The sequence below is a fragment of the Balaenoptera physalus genome (assembly GCF_965194825.1).
Source record: "Balaenoptera physalus genome assembly, chromosome: 4".
In the NCBI taxonomy this organism is placed as follows: domain Eukaryota; kingdom Metazoa; phylum Chordata; class Mammalia; order Artiodactyla; family Balaenopteridae; genus Balaenoptera; species Balaenoptera physalus.
Genome location: NC_138891.1, coordinates 121189301 through 121208455, shown reverse-complemented (window position 1 = coordinate 121208455; position 19155 = coordinate 121189301). Strand labels below are relative to the sequence as shown.

The 19155-nt window shown below is 33.8% G+C and overlaps 1 long non-coding RNA gene across 1 annotated transcript in view; it reads right to left on the bottom strand.

Moving 5' to 3' along the window:
- Positions 1–672: 672 nt before the first annotated feature.
- The window catches only part of LOC309660179, a 39919-nt gene continuing 21436 nt past the window's right edge, over positions 673–19155 (bottom strand). The window contains exon 2 of the long non-coding RNA XR_014263240.1: positions 673–787. This is a non-coding gene — a long non-coding RNA (uncharacterized lncRNA). The remainder of the gene's footprint in view (positions 788–19155) is intronic.

Here is a 19155-nt window from a genome sequence, read left to right as displayed (position 1 = left end):
ACATTTTATAAATTTCCTCTGAGCACAGTTTAAGCTGCATTCTCTAGATAATGTGTTCATTTTGATGTATGCTAAAGTCTGGAATGTCAATTTTTTCTTCCTCCAACCACAAAATTGCTTAGATAGCATTTTGAAATTTTCATAGGCCAGAGGTGTTTCAAAACCTCACCTCTCTTAATATATTTACATTCAGTATAGTGCTAGTGGATATGCAGATTGGTGCAATTTTTAGGACTGGAAATATCTATAGATATTTGGAAATATCTGTAACATTTACTAATGTAAATGTCATTTCACATCTGAGGACCCATCTGTATTTTGTTATAAATTTCTAATTGTATGCACTATGATGACAAAATATTTTTGTGCTACTCATACCTTTTGTGTAAATTATTAATGATTTCTTTATGGCCTAATACATAAGAATGTACCACACAGCTCTCTATTGATAGATACCTAATTAGTTATGTCATTTATGTATGTATCATTGTTACTGTATCTTCTCAGTTCACCATTTATTTATATTACATGAATCAGTCATTATAAACAATGATAAAGTAACATGTTTTCTCTTACACATCCCTCCTCTTCCTCTCTTATTGACAACTTTAGTTACGAATAATAGTCTTTTAGTGTTTACTTTGTACCTTATTTTTCTTTTCTTCTAGATTATTTTTTATTTATTTATTTATTTATTTATTTATGGCTGTGTTGGGTCTTCGTTTCTGTGCGAGGGCTTTCTCCAGTTGCGGCAAGCGGGGGCCACTCTTCATCGCGGTGCGCAGGCCTCTCACTATCGCGGCCTCTATTGTTGCGGAGCACAGGCTCCAGATGCGCAGGCTCAGTAGTTGTGGCACACGGGCCTAGTTGCTCCGCGGCATGTGGGATCTTCCCAGACCAGGGGTCAAACCCATGTCCCCTGCATTGGCAGGCAGATTCTCAACCACTGTGCCACCAGGGAAGCCCCTACTTTGTAACTTTAAATATGCTTATATTTCTCCTACTCTACTTGCTGGTTTTAAAAGTTATGGTTTGAACCTGCTTTTAGGAACTGGACATTTGGCAAGCGTGTCTATCTCCTACTCACTTTCTCCTACCTCACCCAACTTTTTAAAATATATCATTTCTACAAAGTCAAGACATATGACATTTACATTAAACTTGATGTACAGATAGATATATTTCACAGCTAAATATTCTCAATACTGAGAAGAATCATTTTGTCACAGTTTTCCCAGTCATAGTTTGTCCTATTTTACTCTCCTTAAAAAGGAATCATGAAATAAGACTTCCTAAGTTTTCTCATGTTCATACCTGTATATCTTGGCATTTTGTTCACTGTAGATCTGAGTAATCTCCTCCTAAGCATTGACCTTCCTTCAGATAACAACCAGAAACTACAGATAATTTTTTGAAAGATCTGAAGACCCTGGATCAGGAACATATGTAGACAGAATCTGGAAAACAGTTAATACTTGGAGGAAGGGCTAACAATAGAAAGGTTTCTTGTTTTTATAACCATTAGCCTGAGAGAAAATAACAGTCATTTCTGTGCATAGAGGCTAAAACTCTGATAGAAAACACATACTCTTTCCAGATGTAAGAGCTGAAGGACAAAAGCTAAAGCAAGCACAACAGCTGGAAAATGAGAAGGGGATTCATGGAAAGAAGACATTCTGAGTTCAGAAGTCTCCAAATCTCAAGTTAAACTCTGTCTAAATATCTGTCACTGAACCAGGCATGTGTGGTGCAGACTTAACTCACCCAGCTGAAATTTTTTTTAAAAAAACTGAATCGAGATTTAAGTTTCTTCTAAAGAAAGTGAGTTTGCGGTTTGAGCCCAATCAAGCTAAGTGCCTGCTAAAACAAAGAAACAGAAGATTCTTCAGAGGAATATGGCAAAATACAAGGTCTCTATATTCAAGCTAAAATACAGAATTCATTAAAATATGAATAATAAAAATCAGTAAACACAATCAACCAAGGTTGTGGTAGGTTGTTATAATTATCAAACACAGATTTCAAGGCAGCTAATGTCACTATGCACATTCTAAAGAAAAATATACTCACACTGATTAAAAAGATAAGCTACTGGGGAAATAAACAATACTAAAAAAGAACCAAATGGAAATATAGAATCTAAAAAAATGGCATCTGAAATAAATAATCTACATATGGGCTTAACAGCAGAATATGGATGACAGGAGAAGGAGGCATTAAACTAGGAGATAATTCAATAAAATCATCTCATCTGAAAAACAGTGAAAAATATGGAAAAAAAAAAGCACAGGTTCAGCAAACTCTGCAATCCTATCAAACAGATTAACAAGTGCTGGGGACTTCCCTGGCAGTCCAGCGGTTAGGGCTCTGCACTTCTACCGCAGGGGCACATGTTAGATCCCTGATCAGGGAACTAAGATCCTGCATGCCACACCATGCACCCAAAAAAAAAAAAAAAAAAAAAAAAAGTACTAACTTGGACTTAAAGGTATAAAGAAGAAAGAAAAAATGAGAAACCATTTTCATTTTTTTATTTTTTTCGATCAACCCAGTAACCTCCAAGGAGGATAAATGTGAAGGAAATCACTTCTCTGCTCTTCATAGTCAAATGACAGAAAAACATAGATTTTTAAATTAAAAAAGTCTGAATTTAAATCTATAGAGGCCAGAAGACCATGGAACAATATCTCTAAAGTGCTAAAAGAAAGTAACTTTAAACCTAGAGCTCTATATTCAAGGAAAATATTTCTTAAGAGTGAAGGCAAAAATAATGGTGTCTTTAGGTAAAAGAAAATTAAGAGAATTTGTTGTCCACAGGATTGTATTTCAAAAAAACAAAAAAGATAAGGACAATTATTTGGGCTGAAGAGAAATGAAAATGATATATAGACTCCAATCTTTAAGAGAGAAAGAGCATCAGAAATCACAAATATCCAGGTAAATATAAAAGACTACTATTCCTCTAAGTTCATTTTAAAAACTATATCATCATTTTAAACAAAACCTATATCAATATTTTATGGATGTTTTAATGTATATAGATGTAATCCCTCTGAAATCTAAAGCATAAAGAACGGGTTGAGCAACAAAGGAACTTTGATCATTGTATTCTACAAGTATTCATTTTACTTTCAATGAAGCAATATTCACTCTAAATAAATGGAAATTTTAAGAATGTATATTTTAATTTCTATAGAAACCTACTTCTACAGTGTTACCCAAAGTTATCTGCTTGGATAATGAGGGTTTCTATTTTTTCAAATTTATTAATAACAGAATCAAATAATCCCTTTAAATGGAGAAAGACATATACACTAGAATTTTTCTAAAGATAAATTATTTTTTAAAAATTTTAGTTTGCATTTTCACATATATAGTTCTCTTTGTAGATTTTACCTTCTTATATTTTGTAATATCTATAACACTTTGTAATGATAATCTGTATACTTGATCTTGTAAGTGAAATTTTCTCTTTCACACTGACTTCCTTATGAATATATTGAAGTGGAATATTGGGACCTTCATGTTGCTCTTTACACATCTCCAGAATAGTTACTTCCAATTGCTTAGTCTTGTTTATCCCAGTAACTGTGGCAATTCCTGGATTTTTCCCCATAAAGTCACAATTGAATTTCATTCTATCTGGAGTACCTTCTGTCTTGCTTCCATTAAATACTCATAAGTATCTTTGCCAAAATACAATATTATTTTCTTCTGGACCTTTGATCACTGATCAGTGGTACAGCTTCAGATGCAGTGAATAGCAGGACTAAAATCCAGGAGCTCTGAATTCTGCCTTCCATCTCTCCCTTCCTCTCTTCCTTTCTTTCTAACAAATTTATTAGAGATATAATTTACATATTGCATTTTTTTAGCCTCTTTGTTTCCATTTCATTTAATTTTCCAGTATCTATTCTCTTTATCTTTTTCTGTTTTTTCTTCCCCAGCATCTTTTATTTTTCCCTCCCAGTAATTCATTCAATTTTATCTTTATGTGTCATTGTTTTATTTTCTCTTCTTTCCTTAGGATTGGTAGCTTACATTTTTCATCCCCTTATTCTCATTCTCTCGCTTTCTCTCTGGACTTTTTAATTAAGATAACAGCTCCATTCATTTTATTTAAACCACTGCAAAATATTTTATTATGATTTTATTTTCTCTGTATTCATATTTCTGTATTTTCTGTTAGTCTTCATTATGTTAGTATGTTTTTATTCTCCTTTTTATCTTCTATATTAAAATGGCTTTGTGTCAATGGTTTTTAGTTCCTTTGTATTACTAATCATAACAAATTGGAGTTTCCTGGATTGAAGACGTTCCCTGCAGAGTGGATTGGGAAGGTGTCTACATGGCCTTCTTCTTTTCTACTGTCTCAGAAGCCATGTGGATGATTCTTTGTATAGCCATGTTGTCCATATTTCTCTTAATCCAACTGGTGCAGGGCCAGGAGCAGGTGCTTTGCTTTTCCACATTATGATAAGACGCTCATCTACAGGACACTAAAGTTTTGTTGGTGATATCTGAGATACCCTGCTGCTCGGCCCATCCACAAAACTTGTGAGCGAACTCAGCTATGAAGAGACTTACCTCCATTTTTGAGTGCAGGAATTATATTTGTGTCTCAATTTCACTAAAACTGGTGTTGACCATGTTATTTGTTTTTTTGTTTTCTTACATTTTTTGTGTTGCTTTTGTTCTTTCTCTGGGAAATAAAGAGGAAAATGTTGACTCACAGAGTCACTGTTACACTGAAATTTGATACTATTGTACATTCATATAAGGGCGTTGTTTTGTTTTCTTCTTAAAATGAAATGAGTGTACTATGCTGATTTCCTTTTAAAGAATGTGGCATTTTAGTCATCTTGTGATCTGGATCACCTCAAAAGAAACTACCTATTTTATGAGTAAAGGCTTATGGCATCATTTGAAACAGGATATTGGACTTAATTGGGCATTTTCTATTTCAGGGGTATACATCAACTCTATTAATAAAAAATAAGAGGTAAATTTTTATAATGAATTAAACTCTCTTGAGTGTTTTCCTCCAATTTGAGGTGAGAACTAGTAGTAATTTAAACTGTCCACATTGCAGGAGAAAAGTGTTTTTGAGTGATTAACAGTGGTATAAGTTACTTCTTTTTCACTTAGCATGCTAAACTTTTCCTGATAAGCTAAGGATCAAAATAACTCCTAATTCTGAATCAGTAACCTAAATATGACATTTTATTCATTTCACCCAACTTACAAAATAAATAAATCTTATTTTAATTTACAGAGAGTGCTCATGTGTTGGAGATGCCTTTCTATAAAGCATGCATAATATTCAAAACATATACTGCTTGTTCACATTTACTGCTGTCTCTTTGTAGAAGAGAGATCAATAATCATCTGACTGAAGTTTTAAAAGAGAAAGATAAAGAGCAAAACCCAAGGAAACTTCACACTAACACATAATTGGAAATAGAATTTGAATGTTTTCCAAATAGACAATTGTAGCTTTTCTTACATGCAGCAGACATTTTCATTAAATAGGTTCTGTGGTAATAAATTGTATATTTACAAGGGCTTTGTTTGCAGTGTCCCTATAAGAAGATACATCAAGTTCAGAAGCATCCATAAAAGTGACTTTAATATCCAGGAAAATACTGATGCAGCTGTTTGTTTTCCAGCAGTGCCAATGGCTCATAAATAACAAAGTAACGCAGGCATACCTTGGGCAAAGTGGCTATATTATCCTTTCTATGACTCTAATAGCGGTAAATCAGTTACTGACTTCAGATTTCTTAGAAAATCTGCCTGCTAGCTCCAGACAATGTTCAAGTCTTAAACAATAACACCAGAAACAAAATCACTTACCGAATAAATGATTACTTCTAAGTTAAATGAAGTTGAATTACTTTTTAACAGTCATAGAAATTTTGGGTTATTTGAGAGTTTTAAGATCTTGTTATTTAAAGAAGAGGAATGTTTAATCAGCCTCACCTGGAAAGAGTCAACAAAAATGGAAATTTAAACCAAGGAGACCATGCCCCCCCAAAATGCAGAAAATAATGATATCTTGAATTTTATTAGTTGCTCTTCAAAGAGGTCAACATTTTTATATACGTGTCTTCATTAAATCCCTATTATATGTGTAGAGGTAGATATTCTTGCCCCAGGGGAAATAGGCACTTTTATTAGTAGTCATAGAGTCAAATGGAATCTGAACCAAAATATAAGAATATCAACTCCCAGTCTAGAGCTATATTAAGACTATACTGTGTTATATTTTATATTCAGACTACACCGTGTTATATTTGCAAATAGGAAGAATTTGTTCTGCCACTGTCCACCTCACCCAAGGCTCCTTGACTATGTAAAAAAGATTGTTCACATAGTTTCCTGGAGAAGTTTACCTCCTTGGGTAGTTTTCCATAAACAACTCCCACCCCTTTTATCAAGTCCCTGCTTATGTCCTCTATTCAACAAGTATATTTCTCAGCTACATTTTTTAGTTTGTAAAGGCTTTGTGATTTTCTCCCTTTTCATTTCAACTCCATTTTTCCCTTTGTCTCTAAAAAAGTCACACTGAAAAACTTTCATTAGTCACAATTTTACTGCTAATTTTCCAGGAAAAAATAAATTGCCTAAATATATGTCCTTAAATTAAAAAAATTCAGTAATATTTAATGCCTGGCTATGGTGAAAACATAACATAACATAACATAGCAAAAAAGCAGTTTGTTTTCCAGATTCCTTTTCTTTGCTTTCTGTACCCTTTTGTCTCTTTTTATCTGTCCATAGTGATATGTACTTCTCTCCTTTCTTATTGTTCTTAGTCTTTCCTTTTCTATGGGAAAAAAAAGGTTACGTATTATTTTACATTTTAATTTGGAAATTATTTCAACATTTCTCACCTTCCAAGGGTATTTTCTCTTATAAGCTTTAATTCCTGCTAAAGGAGTTGTAGTGATCTTACAGTACTTGGGAGAAAGGCTTTGATAGTCAACATACTTCCCCAGAAGTCCTGAAATCAAAGGCCACGAGCCTGCATTGTCTGCCTGTATACCAAGACTCTTTTCCTACTAGCTGTTCTAGTTGTAATGCATTACTCCCTACAAAGTTCTTCGAAATTATCATGAATAAAATCATTACCATGGTGAATATTAGTCTCACTGAAAGAAAAATTATATTGGCATTAAATATTTCATTTTAAAGTAGTCTAAGTACATTTCACAAGCCAGATCTTATGTTGAATGCTATTATTTGGTTCAGTTATAACAATAGATGGCATGATAGGAGGAGAAATATCTGTGTGTGTTTCTTTAAGAAGAGTCAGAGTTGATGAGTTTACTGGGTTAGAAAAAGGTAGCTAGTTATTGAATTATAAATTTTATGATTGGATCTGTCTGGTTCTCTCTCCTCTGAGTGCAATGCAGGGACATTAAACACTTCTGTTCACCCCCTGGATCTGAGTGTTCCATATCAATCACTTTATCGGCAGGCTTTTTACTGTTCTAGAACACTGAATCTCTGGGGACAGTTTATTATAAAGAAAAATCAAGAAACACTAAATCTTCATCTATTTCTGCTAAAAAAAATTGTATCAGAAGTCATTTTTCTGGTAAGTTTAATATAGACATAAATATGCACAGCTGTCACCATGTAACTTTGATATTTTTATGTATAAAATCAAAGTGGTTTATCTGTGAGATTATTTCAGAGAGTGGCTGTAGAAGACAAACTTACCTAAGTAAATGCTTTGAAAAATATAACCTTCCCTTGTCAAGTTTTCAACAAAGAGACAGATGATTAAAGTTTTTTTAATATTCAGACATCAAATTTAAAATCATATATTGTTTTACAGAATTGTGTTTAGAGCATTTCTTATAGAGATATAATAGATATTTTTGAACCACTCCCTTTTTAATTCATTGAATTGAGTACTCTGAATTTATCTCCACCCATATCTAGTATCAATAACAGTTTCTAGTGTAGAACAGTCTTAAAAATAATACCGAAGATCCAATTTGCCCCTATCATGTGCCATATGAATTTTATGTTTGATCTTCTATTCCATACCATCTAAATACAGATATTACTATTCCCATTTCACTGACAGTGAAACTGAGACTCAGAACAGCAATGTAAATTACCAAAACTCACACAAAGAACTAGCCTTTTGTTTCACTGATTTTTTTCGCTATTGATTTTCTGTTTATAATTTTATTGATTTCTGCTCTAATTTTTAATATTTCTTTCCTTCCTGTTTGCTTTAGGCTTGCATTGCTTTATTTCTCTCATTTTTTTGAGATGGAAACTTAGACTATTGCTTGTAGATTTTTCTTCTTTTCTAATATATACATACATTGTCATAGGTTTCTTTGTGAGCACTGGTTTCACAGCATCCCATATATTTTGATAAATTGTATTTTCATTTTCATTTAGTTCAAATTATTTTTTAAATTTCTTTTGAGACTTCTTCTTTGACCTATGTGTTATTTTGAAATGTGTGTTTAATCTCCAAATATTTTTGAATTCTCCAGCTATCTTTCTAGTCTAATTCCATTATGATCTGAGAACATACTTTATAGAATTTCTATTCTATTAAATTTGTTGAGGTATATTTTACAGCCCAGTATTTGTTTTGTCACTGTGGATGTTCGACGTGAGCTTGAGAAGAATGTGTATTCTGCTGTTATTTTATGAAGTATTTTATTTTATTTTTAATTATTCATTTATTTATTTATTTATTTATTTATTTATTTATTTTTGGCTGCATTGGGTCTTTGTTCCTGTGCATGGGCTTTCTCTAGTTTCAGTAAGTGGGGGCTACTCTTTGTTGCGGTGCACGGGCTTCTCATTGTGGTGGCTTCTCTTGTTGCGGATCATGGGCTCTAGGTGTGCGGGCTTCAGTAGTTGTGACACACGGGCTCAGTAGCTGTGGCTTGCAGGCTCTAGAGCGCAGGCTCAGTAGTTGTGGTGCATGGACTTAGTTGCTCTGCGGCATGTGAGATCTTCCTGGAGTAGAGATCGAACCCATGTCCCTGCATGGCAGGTGAATTCTTAATCACTGTGCCACCAGAGAAGTCCCTATGAAGTACTGTATAAATGTCAGTTAGATTCCTTTGATTGGTGTTGCTGTTCAATTTAACTATATCCTTCCTAATTTTCTGCCTACTTGATCTCTCAATTACTGATGGAGGAGTTTTGAAATATTCAACTCTAGTGGATTGGTTTGCTGCTTCTTGCAGTGCTATCACATTTTTGCCTCACATATTTTGATGTTCTGTTGTTAAATGCGTATAAGTTAAGGATCAGAATGTCTTCATGGAGAATCAAAACCTTTATCATTATGTGATGATCTTTTTTCTCCCTAATCGTTTTGCTCATTCTGAAGTAGCTTTGTCTGAGATGAATGTGATTACTCCAGGTTTCTTCTGAGTAGTGTTACCATGGTACATTTTTCTCCATCTCTTTACTTTTAATTGCTCTGTGTTTTTATATTGTAAACGGATTTCTCGTAGCTAATGTATAGCTGTTTTTTTGTTTTTTTTAATATCCACCTGAAAATCTCAACTTCTTAATTGGCATATTTAGACCATTTATATTTAAAGTGATCATTAACATCATTGAATTATTATCTACCATATTTTTAACTGTTTTCTATTCATTATACCTCTTTCCTTCTTTTATATCTTTTCTTTTTTTCTGCCTCCCTGGTTTTAATGAGCATTTTATATCATTCCATTTTCTTTCCTCTCTTAGCATATCAAGTTTACTTCTTTTACATATAAATTTAGTGATTGGCCTAGAGTTTGCAGTATACTTGTACAGCAAATCTAAGTCCACTCTCAAGTAACACCAGACCACTTCATGGTGAGTGCAGGTAACTTAGACTATTCCCCATTACCTCCTTCCTGTTCCTTATAACATTGCTATCATTCATTTCACTTATCTATAAGAACATACATTATTTCTGCTATTTTTAACTAACAGTTACCTATAAGATAAGAGCACATAAATAAGGTTTTATTTACCTTCATTTATTCCTTTGCTGATACTCTTGCTTTCTTTATATAGGTATGATTTTCTGTCCTATATCATTTTTCTTCTCTCATAAGAACTTCAGAGAGATGTTTCTTGTAAGGCAAGACTACAAGTAACACATTCTCTCAGTTTTTGTTTCACTGAGAAAATCCTTTATTTCTCTGTCAGTTTTCAATGATACTTTTGCTGGATACAGTGTTCTAGATTGGTAGGTTTTTATGTTCAACACTTTAAATATTTCACTTCACTCTTTTCTTGCTTGTATGGTTCCTGATTTCTAAAAGTCTGATCCTTGTTCTTCTATAAGTAAGGTTTATCTTGCCTTCTGCCCTCCCCCCAGCTTATTGGCTTATTTCAAGATTTCTCTTTGTCTTTGGTTTTCTCTAATTTGAATATGATATGCCTAACTGTAGAATTTTTTGGTATTTATCCTGCTTCGTGTCCTCTGAGCTTTCTGTACCTGTGGTTTAGCGGTTATCATTAGTTTGGGGGAATTTTCACACATTGTTGCTACAAATATTTATTTTGCTCCTTTCTCACTTTCTTCTTCTAATATTCCTTTTACACATCTATGAGTTTGATAATAGTCCCACAGTTGTTGAATATCCTTTTCCATTTTTTATTCTTTTTTTCTCTCTTTGCTTTCATTTTGGGAGGTTTCTTCAATATATCTGTGAATTCACTGATTCATACCTCAGCTTTTTTCAGTCTATGGATGTTCCCATCAAAGGCATTTTTATTTGTGCAATCGTGGTTTTGTTTCTTGTATTTTCTTTCATTCTATCTTAGAGTTTTCATCTCTCTGCTTAAATTATCCACCTATTCTTGTATGTTGTCTCCTCTTCCACTAAATCCCTTAACATATTAATCATAGCTGTTTAAATTCTTTATTTCATATTTCCAAAATCTTTGTCACATTTGAGTCTGGTACTAATGCTTGCTTTTTCCCTCCAGACTTTGTTTTTCTTGTCTTTTAGCATGCATTATAATTTTTTTGAAGCCATACATGACGAATTGGGAAAAGGGAACTAAAGTAGATAGGTCTTTACTGTGAGATTATATATATATATATATATATATATATATATATATATATATATGGCTAGGAGTTGGGCTGTGTTTAATGTTTTCTGTAGCTGTAGGCATTAGAGGCTTCAGTTTCTTCTAGTTTTCTATTTTTTTTCCACCTCTGATGTCCTTGGGTTTTGAATTTCCCTAATAACTATTTTTTAATTAAAGTCTTTGTATGTTTGTTCTCTTAGTAGTAATCTTCTCTGTTATTATAGTGGAACCCATTTTGTATGGTGTGAAGGTGTTGGGCCATGAAAGCGTTTTCTAATGTTATCATTAAATCTTAGTTTTTTCTTGGTCCTGGGACCTGTGACTTTAAGAAATGTTTCTTAGCCTTTGTTTTTCCTTTCCTGTGTGAAACAGTAGGTTAGAGGCAATTGGAGTTGTCTAATTACACATCCCCAGGTCAGATAATGCTCTACTAAAATAATTTTGCTTAGAATGCAGTCCTTTGTTATGGAGACCACTCTGGAAATATTTCAAAATTTTTACTTTCCCTCTGAACATTTTTCAACATATTGACTTTTCCCTTTATCATGCCCACAAGAGGAGAGGGTTTTCTCTAAACTTTACCATCAGAACCTGGTAAAGCTCTGGAGGTAATACAATAGTGTGGCACCACCATTCATGGCTGGACACCCAGGAATTTCTCATAGTCAAGCTGTTCCACACTCATCTTTCGGCAATTTGTCAGTTACCATTAAGTGTCTCTCTCTACCAGTTACTGCCCCCAGTGGTATCTGTTCCAAGTAAACTGATCTTGACTGTGATTTCTGTATTTGCCTGTATTTCCAGATTTCAGGGTGGCATTGTGCCCTGCAACTTCAATTTTCTGATAGATCTAAAAAAATTTGAGTTTTAGTTTGTTCAACTTTTTGTGGTGAGAACAAGAGTGATGACTTCTAAAAGTTCTTTATATACTATAGCTGAAACAGGAAGTCTGACCTAACACTTGTATTGAATGATACAAGTGGCTTTTAACATTTAAGGTTGAAGATTGTGAACCATTTTAAGCCAAGTCAAGTGGTTATATAATAACAAAAGAATAGTAATGAATACAATTTTGAACTTTTTTTCAAAATTGGTAGTTCAGGGTTTTTTTGTTTGATCTTTTCATTTGTTGGTGTATTTCATTCCTACTAATTTGTATACTCATGAAAGCAGGTTTGCATCTTATTCTTATTTGTTACCTTCGCAACAATTAGCACTGAGTAAAATAAATGTAGGTTGATCTGAATCAAAATGAAATAAATTATGTTGAAATGTGCACTTTGCTCTAATTACTACCTTACCATTTCATACAGAGATCGATACAGTAAGAGGATCTTTGCTTATTTGGGACAAATATGAAAAGTGATGTTTAAGTGACTTCCATTTCATTAGGAAAAGCCATCATAAACCAAACCAAACAATCTAATTATATTTAATTTATCTGTTATTGTGCTCACTCCTCCAATAATAGATTTATATAAGCTCATAGAAATCCTCCAAGCCATTTATGATATTAAATGTATACAATATTGTAAATGTTAATATTAATCATAACTGTAAATTATCAAATAGCCTTACATGCCCTTGTTTCCTTTTCATTTTATAAGAAAGAAATTTTTTACTTTTGTCGTTTAAGGAAATTGAAACCTGGATGTCCTCAACTCCCTCTCTGCACTGCCATTCTCTGGGAAATCAAAGCAAATAATTTCCATGTTTTCATTGTCACTTTTTTTGACATTCACCATTTTTTAGCAGTTTCAGCAATAACATTCGGTTCTCTGAAATAACAAAAAATTTTCACATATAGGAAATCAAGTATTCTAGAACAAAATATTAGGTGCTTGTTTTTCCTTTCTTTTCAAAAAATATATATTTATATATTGATAAGTATACATATATTTGTATACACATATATATCTCTGTATTCTAATTTACGTGATCATATAGTGTAGACACACACACATATGCACACATTAAGAGTAGCATAGTTACTTATGCTAGAATATGAAATATACCTCTATGTTTATAGCTATACCTGTTTGAATGAAAGGAAATATGCTAGTCTCTGTTATTGCAATTCTAAATCACATTTAACCATGCAACCTGTTTTTAATTTATACTGATAAGCATCCAATGGATGAAGGAAACATATTATAGAAGTAATTAAATTCAATGGTAGTTTTTTTCCAAATACCAGAAGAAAGAGGTCCTGCATTGAAACTGTTTTTTGTTTTTTTGTTTTTTTGAGCAGAGGCAGTCATATACACTATGCATCTACTTTCAATTAATTTCTAAGCAATGCAAGAATAGCACTTTCTTCTTTTTTTCCTTAAATTTAAAGCAGAATTAATAGCATGTTGAACCTTTCCAAATATTGCAAAACAGGGTAATTATGTATGTGGCTAATTGTGGTAATTGTGACAGGTGTGTGTGTACAAATACAACCCACACTCAGCTTTATGAAATCATTTCTTTCTATTAAAATGGAATGCATCAAAAAGGAAAATGAAATATCTAAATCCATCTCTTTCCTCATGGTTAGCAAATTTAGCGCCAATCTCTCATGAAGCACCGTCTGCTCTCTCAAGCACATTTATAGATAAGGCTTATCCAAACTGGAGTGGATTATGAGGAAGCAAAAGGAAACAATAATAAAAGTAGCTTAATGAAATTCTATGACAAACTAGAAAGGAAGACTACATCATTTTTTAAAATAAAATCTTTGTGCTTCCAGTATCCAAAACCAATATTTATTGAAAAACATGTGTTTATCCTAAATATATGCCATCCCAGAGTTGCTGATGTAAATGAGACTTGGCCAGAAAGTTTCATTCATGAGGTAATCAAATGATGCTTTACTGATTATACCTAATTTTCTATAAACAAGTTACTGACAAAGTTGAAATATGTCACATTATTGAAAAGTGTATTGTACTGATCTATTGATGTAAGTTATAATTTACTTTATTGTATTTTGTTTTCTGGTGGATGAAATTTACAAGTGTTCTTTTTACCTTGGCTTTGAATTCCTTTACATCATTCCCATCTTTAAAGTACATTAATACCTTGATAAGTTAACATAAATAACTGACAAGCTGTAATGACTTGTTTAACTTATAAACACATAACTGGAAGACTATTACTATCCATCGACATTGTGACTATTCCTGCAGTGTCCTCTCTTGAAGGAGGACTATACATACTTGGACATGCATGCATACATGCATCGTGCTGCATGGGAAGCACGATGAATTATGATCTGAAATTGTAGAGAAAGGCAGTCTTGTGCAGGCAGCCTTGGACACCACCATACCCCACCCCCAGCCCCACACACATTGCCTGCCTGCCCGCCCACTTGGCCACATCAGAACAGGCCTCGGGACTGGAGTCCTTCACTGCTAAAAGATAAAGGCTCCTTACAGCCTGTGCTGAACTTATGGCCCTCTGTGGGACTATCATTCCCAGTTTCAGACGTAAGGTGTACCCTCTTGTTATGCTTAAATGTGTGTGTCATCCAGCATCCAGCCAACTCCACTATTTCTGTCTCCTGCTGGGAGGGGATGAGATTCTTCTGCTGCAGTACAAGAGGAATGTGTGCAGAACAATTGCCCTGCATCAGCCGTCAGGAGGGACTTGCTGACCGTGGGGGACCAATGTCCACTACTGAAGCTGATCTTGCTCTGTCTCTTTATGTGAGTCAAACTGCTTCATCCACTTCTTGACTGTGTTGTGTTTTCCTTGGTGATTTGATACCAGGAGTCAATGGGCAGAAGCACTTGGACTCTATAATAGACAATAGGTGCCACTTGCTTAACACAAATGATCCAAAGAAGCTTTATTAGTCATTATATGAATTCCCATTGTCTTTTTTTCCCCAGCCTCTGTGATTGAGGAAGCCAGTGTTGAAATAAAGCCGAGATCCGTAAGTGATAATGAGTGATGTTGTACCCTAACCCACAGTGGGCATGCAATGTAAGCAAGCAATCAACTGTTTTTGTTTGAACTAGAGAACTTTTCTGTTTTTTGTTTTGTTTAGCTTTGTTTACAACCATTGGTATCCTGGGCTTTCCTAAATGATATAAGAATGGAACCTGCCATAGAAATATTTGAAACAGTAATTTTAAGTACCACTATTTTCCATTTTGCTCACTGGGTTTTATCATACTTACCTCTTTGTTATATATATCATACAAGTTTTTTCAAACACACCAAGTTTACTTACAGTGTTCCTAAACTTGCTCTATGTTTGTTCGGAATGTTGTTGCTCTAGATACGTACAATCTCATTTTCTCATCGCAGTTCTCTGTTCAAAAATACCTTTCCAGAGAGGCCGTCTTTGACCACTCTATTAATAAGAGTCCCCTTACCCGGTTAGTCTATCACGATACTTAATTTTGTCTAACTACTTATGCATTTTACACCTTCATTGTGCTGTGCACTCACAAAAATTAAAAAAGAGATTTTTCTCTGTTCTTATCATTATGACTCCAGTGCCTGGAACAGTTTCTGACATGTACTTGATAAGTGCATACACATACACACACACGTAATGGGATGAATAAATGCAGATTGCTTTGAAACATAATATATTCACAGGTCATGAAGGAAGTGTTACTATAGCTGATTTTCATAAGTGGACTGCATCTACAGCTTATAATTAGCACTGTGGCTGGAGGGAAAGAAGACCTCGGGCAGAGAGAAAACAGGTTCCAAAAGCTGGAAATGAGGTGTAACATAATACCTGAAGTTCTTTATTCAGAGGTAAGTTTGAATGGGAAGGACAAAAGACAAATTTTTGCTAATGGGGAAGTATGGAAGAGGAATGACCACGTAGGAAGAAACCCAAGGATTTTATTTTTTTTAAAGAAATAGTTGTGAAAGATTTCCATTTGCATTTGCTGACACTAAAAATGAACTATTCAAAAATGAAATGGGGAAAGCAATCTCATTTACAGTAGCATCAAAAGGAATAAAATATTTAGGAATATACTAGAGAATGGACTTGAGGACACGGGGAGGGGAAAGGGTAAGCTGGGACAAGGTGAGAGAGTAGCATGGACATATATACAGTACCAAACATAAAATAGATAACTAGTGGGAAGAAACCACATAGCACAGGAAGATCAGCTTGGTGCTTTGTGACCACCTAGAAGGGTGGGATATGGAGGGTGGGAGAGAGGGAGACGCAAGAGGGAGGAGATATGGGGACATATGTATAAGTATAACTGATTCACTTTGTTATAAAGCATAAATTAACACACCATTGTAAAGCAATTATACTCCAATAAAGATATTTAAAAAAAAAATTTAGGAATAATCTTAACCAAAGAGGGGAAAAACTTATACACTAAAAACTATAAAACATTAATGAAAATACAAATAAATGGAAAGACATTTCATATTTATGGATTGGAAGACTTAATCTTTGTTGTTTCAATTTAGCATATATATTCTTGGCTTTTATAGGCATTTTCCAAATGTTATGGCTGCCTTTGGACGTCAAATGGCTTTTGTAGTGTGGAAACATTCTACATCTGATTTTCAGTGGATATTTTCTTCTTGAAAGTACTCATTATTTGGTTGTTTTCTATTAGATAGATGTTGACATTTAGTTCTTGTACTGCTCTCCTTTTCTATTAGATATTACACCTAAATAGATATTGGCAACCAGACTTTACCCAATGATTCTTCTAAGCCAGTACTCAGTGTCTAAAATAAAAATGTTTTTGAAGTTTTTCCAGAACACTTCCTTAAAGTTTCATCCTTGAAAGTTTCTGTGCTGCACACTATGAATTGGCTATGCAAGAACCCTGCACAACATTCTCCCTGACCTTCCTCCACTAAAAAGACTAGTAAGCTAAAATGTTTACTTTTCCTACTGTCCCTCCACATAGCATGAGCAGGTGACACAGTTCAAGCTAATAAAATATAGGTAAAAGAGTGAAGTCTTCCTTTCCTAATATAAAATCATAGCCAGACTAAGTGAAAATAGTTTACCCTTTTTCTTCTTCCTGTGTGATGCACAGATATTCTATCTGGAAATCCAGCAGCCATTTTGAGCACAGGAGGAGAAAACTGTAGAGGACAGTAAAGGAGAAACCTAGAGAGAAGTCTTCTATGTCTGGACATCTTGTTATGAAAGATAAGTAAACCTTTGTTTCTGTTGGGCTTTCTGGCATTTGCAGTAAATGGTAATAACTTATTTTGTATGTTCTCCATCCCCATGTTTTATATTTTTGTTTGTTTGTACTTTGGACATTTTTTAATATCAATCGTTTAGGAACAAGATGACATTGACATGAATTGATCATCCCTCTAGTCAGAAAAGACTAAAGCCTTATATGTTCCTCCACAGGCCAGTCTCTGACTCAACATTGATTTGACTTCTCTCTTCCTACACCCTCAAAGAGATCACTTAAATGACTGTTTTTAAAATATTTTAAATTTTTAGAGAGGGGAGGATGGCAGTTAAAGTTTACTAATTGTCAATTATGTTTCAGAACCTCTGCTAAATCATTTATGTATTGTATTGTATTGTAACAATGTCTTGAGATAATTATACTTTCAAGTGACTAAGGAAGTGGGAAACAGTCTCAGAGATCAATCTGTCTTAACATCAGACCACCAATATAGAGTCAAAAGATTTCAAAGTAGCATTTCTCCAAGTGCATTCTCCAGACCGCCAGCATCAGTTTTGCTTGAGAACTTTCTAGTAATGCAGATTCTTGGACTTCACCCCAAACTGCTAAATCAAAAACTGTGTATGAAGCCCAACCATCTGTGTTTAACAAGTTCACACAAAAGTTAGAGAACCAGAGTTTAAAAGCAACAAATCCCAGTGTTTGCATACTAAGCATAACTAGACAATTTAGAGAATAAAGCCTCAATCAATTTTTAAAGTATTAAAAAATTTGTCTAATACTGTGGTTTTCCAAATAGGGGTACATTCACTATGACAACACTGCAGCTGTGATGGGCTATGGTTTCTAAATTAGGCCAATATAAACCCAGTACATGTGAAGAACTATTTAAATAAAATCCTATATTTTCAAGACTTTTGGTAAGAGGCTTAATGTCAGCAAAAGGACCAAGCACTAAAAGAATTATGCTACTGGAACTAACTTACCATCAAGATAAAGCATTAAAAGCCAGCAGGGATTGTGGAGGAGCTTGTTGTATTTAAGAGCTTGTACGTTCGACCTACTGAGAAAATACTAGTCTTTAGCTTAAAGCTTGGTTGCATGCTGTAAAGAAACAGCTTAATTGAATTTTTAAGTCCCAGAACAGGTAATATGTTAATTTGAGATTGTCAAAGTATCATTTGGGTTATATCATTCACTTGCCATTATAAACAGGAAGGTCTGGATCTATTCACAGGGCCTGGAATTTTAATCCCCAGTTTTCAAGAAAGTAAAGCTTTAGGCTCAGACTTAGAAAACTACTTCTTTTTTTCTCCAAGAGTGATTGTATACTTTTATATTTATTTCCTTGATTTGAAAACTTTTTCTAGGCCTTCTTTAAGTTATCTCCATGTTGTATCCCCATATCTGTCTCTTATGACTGCCATATATGAGCTCTTTTTAAGCAAAATTGGACTCTTCATCATATATTAAGCTTTCTGACACATAAACTTCTTCATCTCTTTGGTGTTCTTTACTATTTTTTTTAATCATTCTCTTTTCTTGGCTAATTGTAACTTCCTGGCACGACACTAGATAGAACCATTCAGTCATCAGTTCCTCTGAATTTAAAAGCACTTGACATTAGAAAATCATTATTATTAACATAAATGTGCCACATTTTTACCATTCTCCATAGATTCCAACAGCTTTTAACTTTTAAGTCATTTTCTGTGTATATTTTTCCTCATATTGATTATAAAGACTTTGCTGGCAGGTGTTTACATATCTTTAAATATTAAGTGATGTATCCTACATGGGAAAGATAGCTGATAATTGTTATACATAAATTATAATATTTTATTCTTTTCCAAAAATAATTTTTATGTGAGCTTTTATAATTCTTTCTGAGAGACTATACGATTGTCCCCTAGATTAAACATTG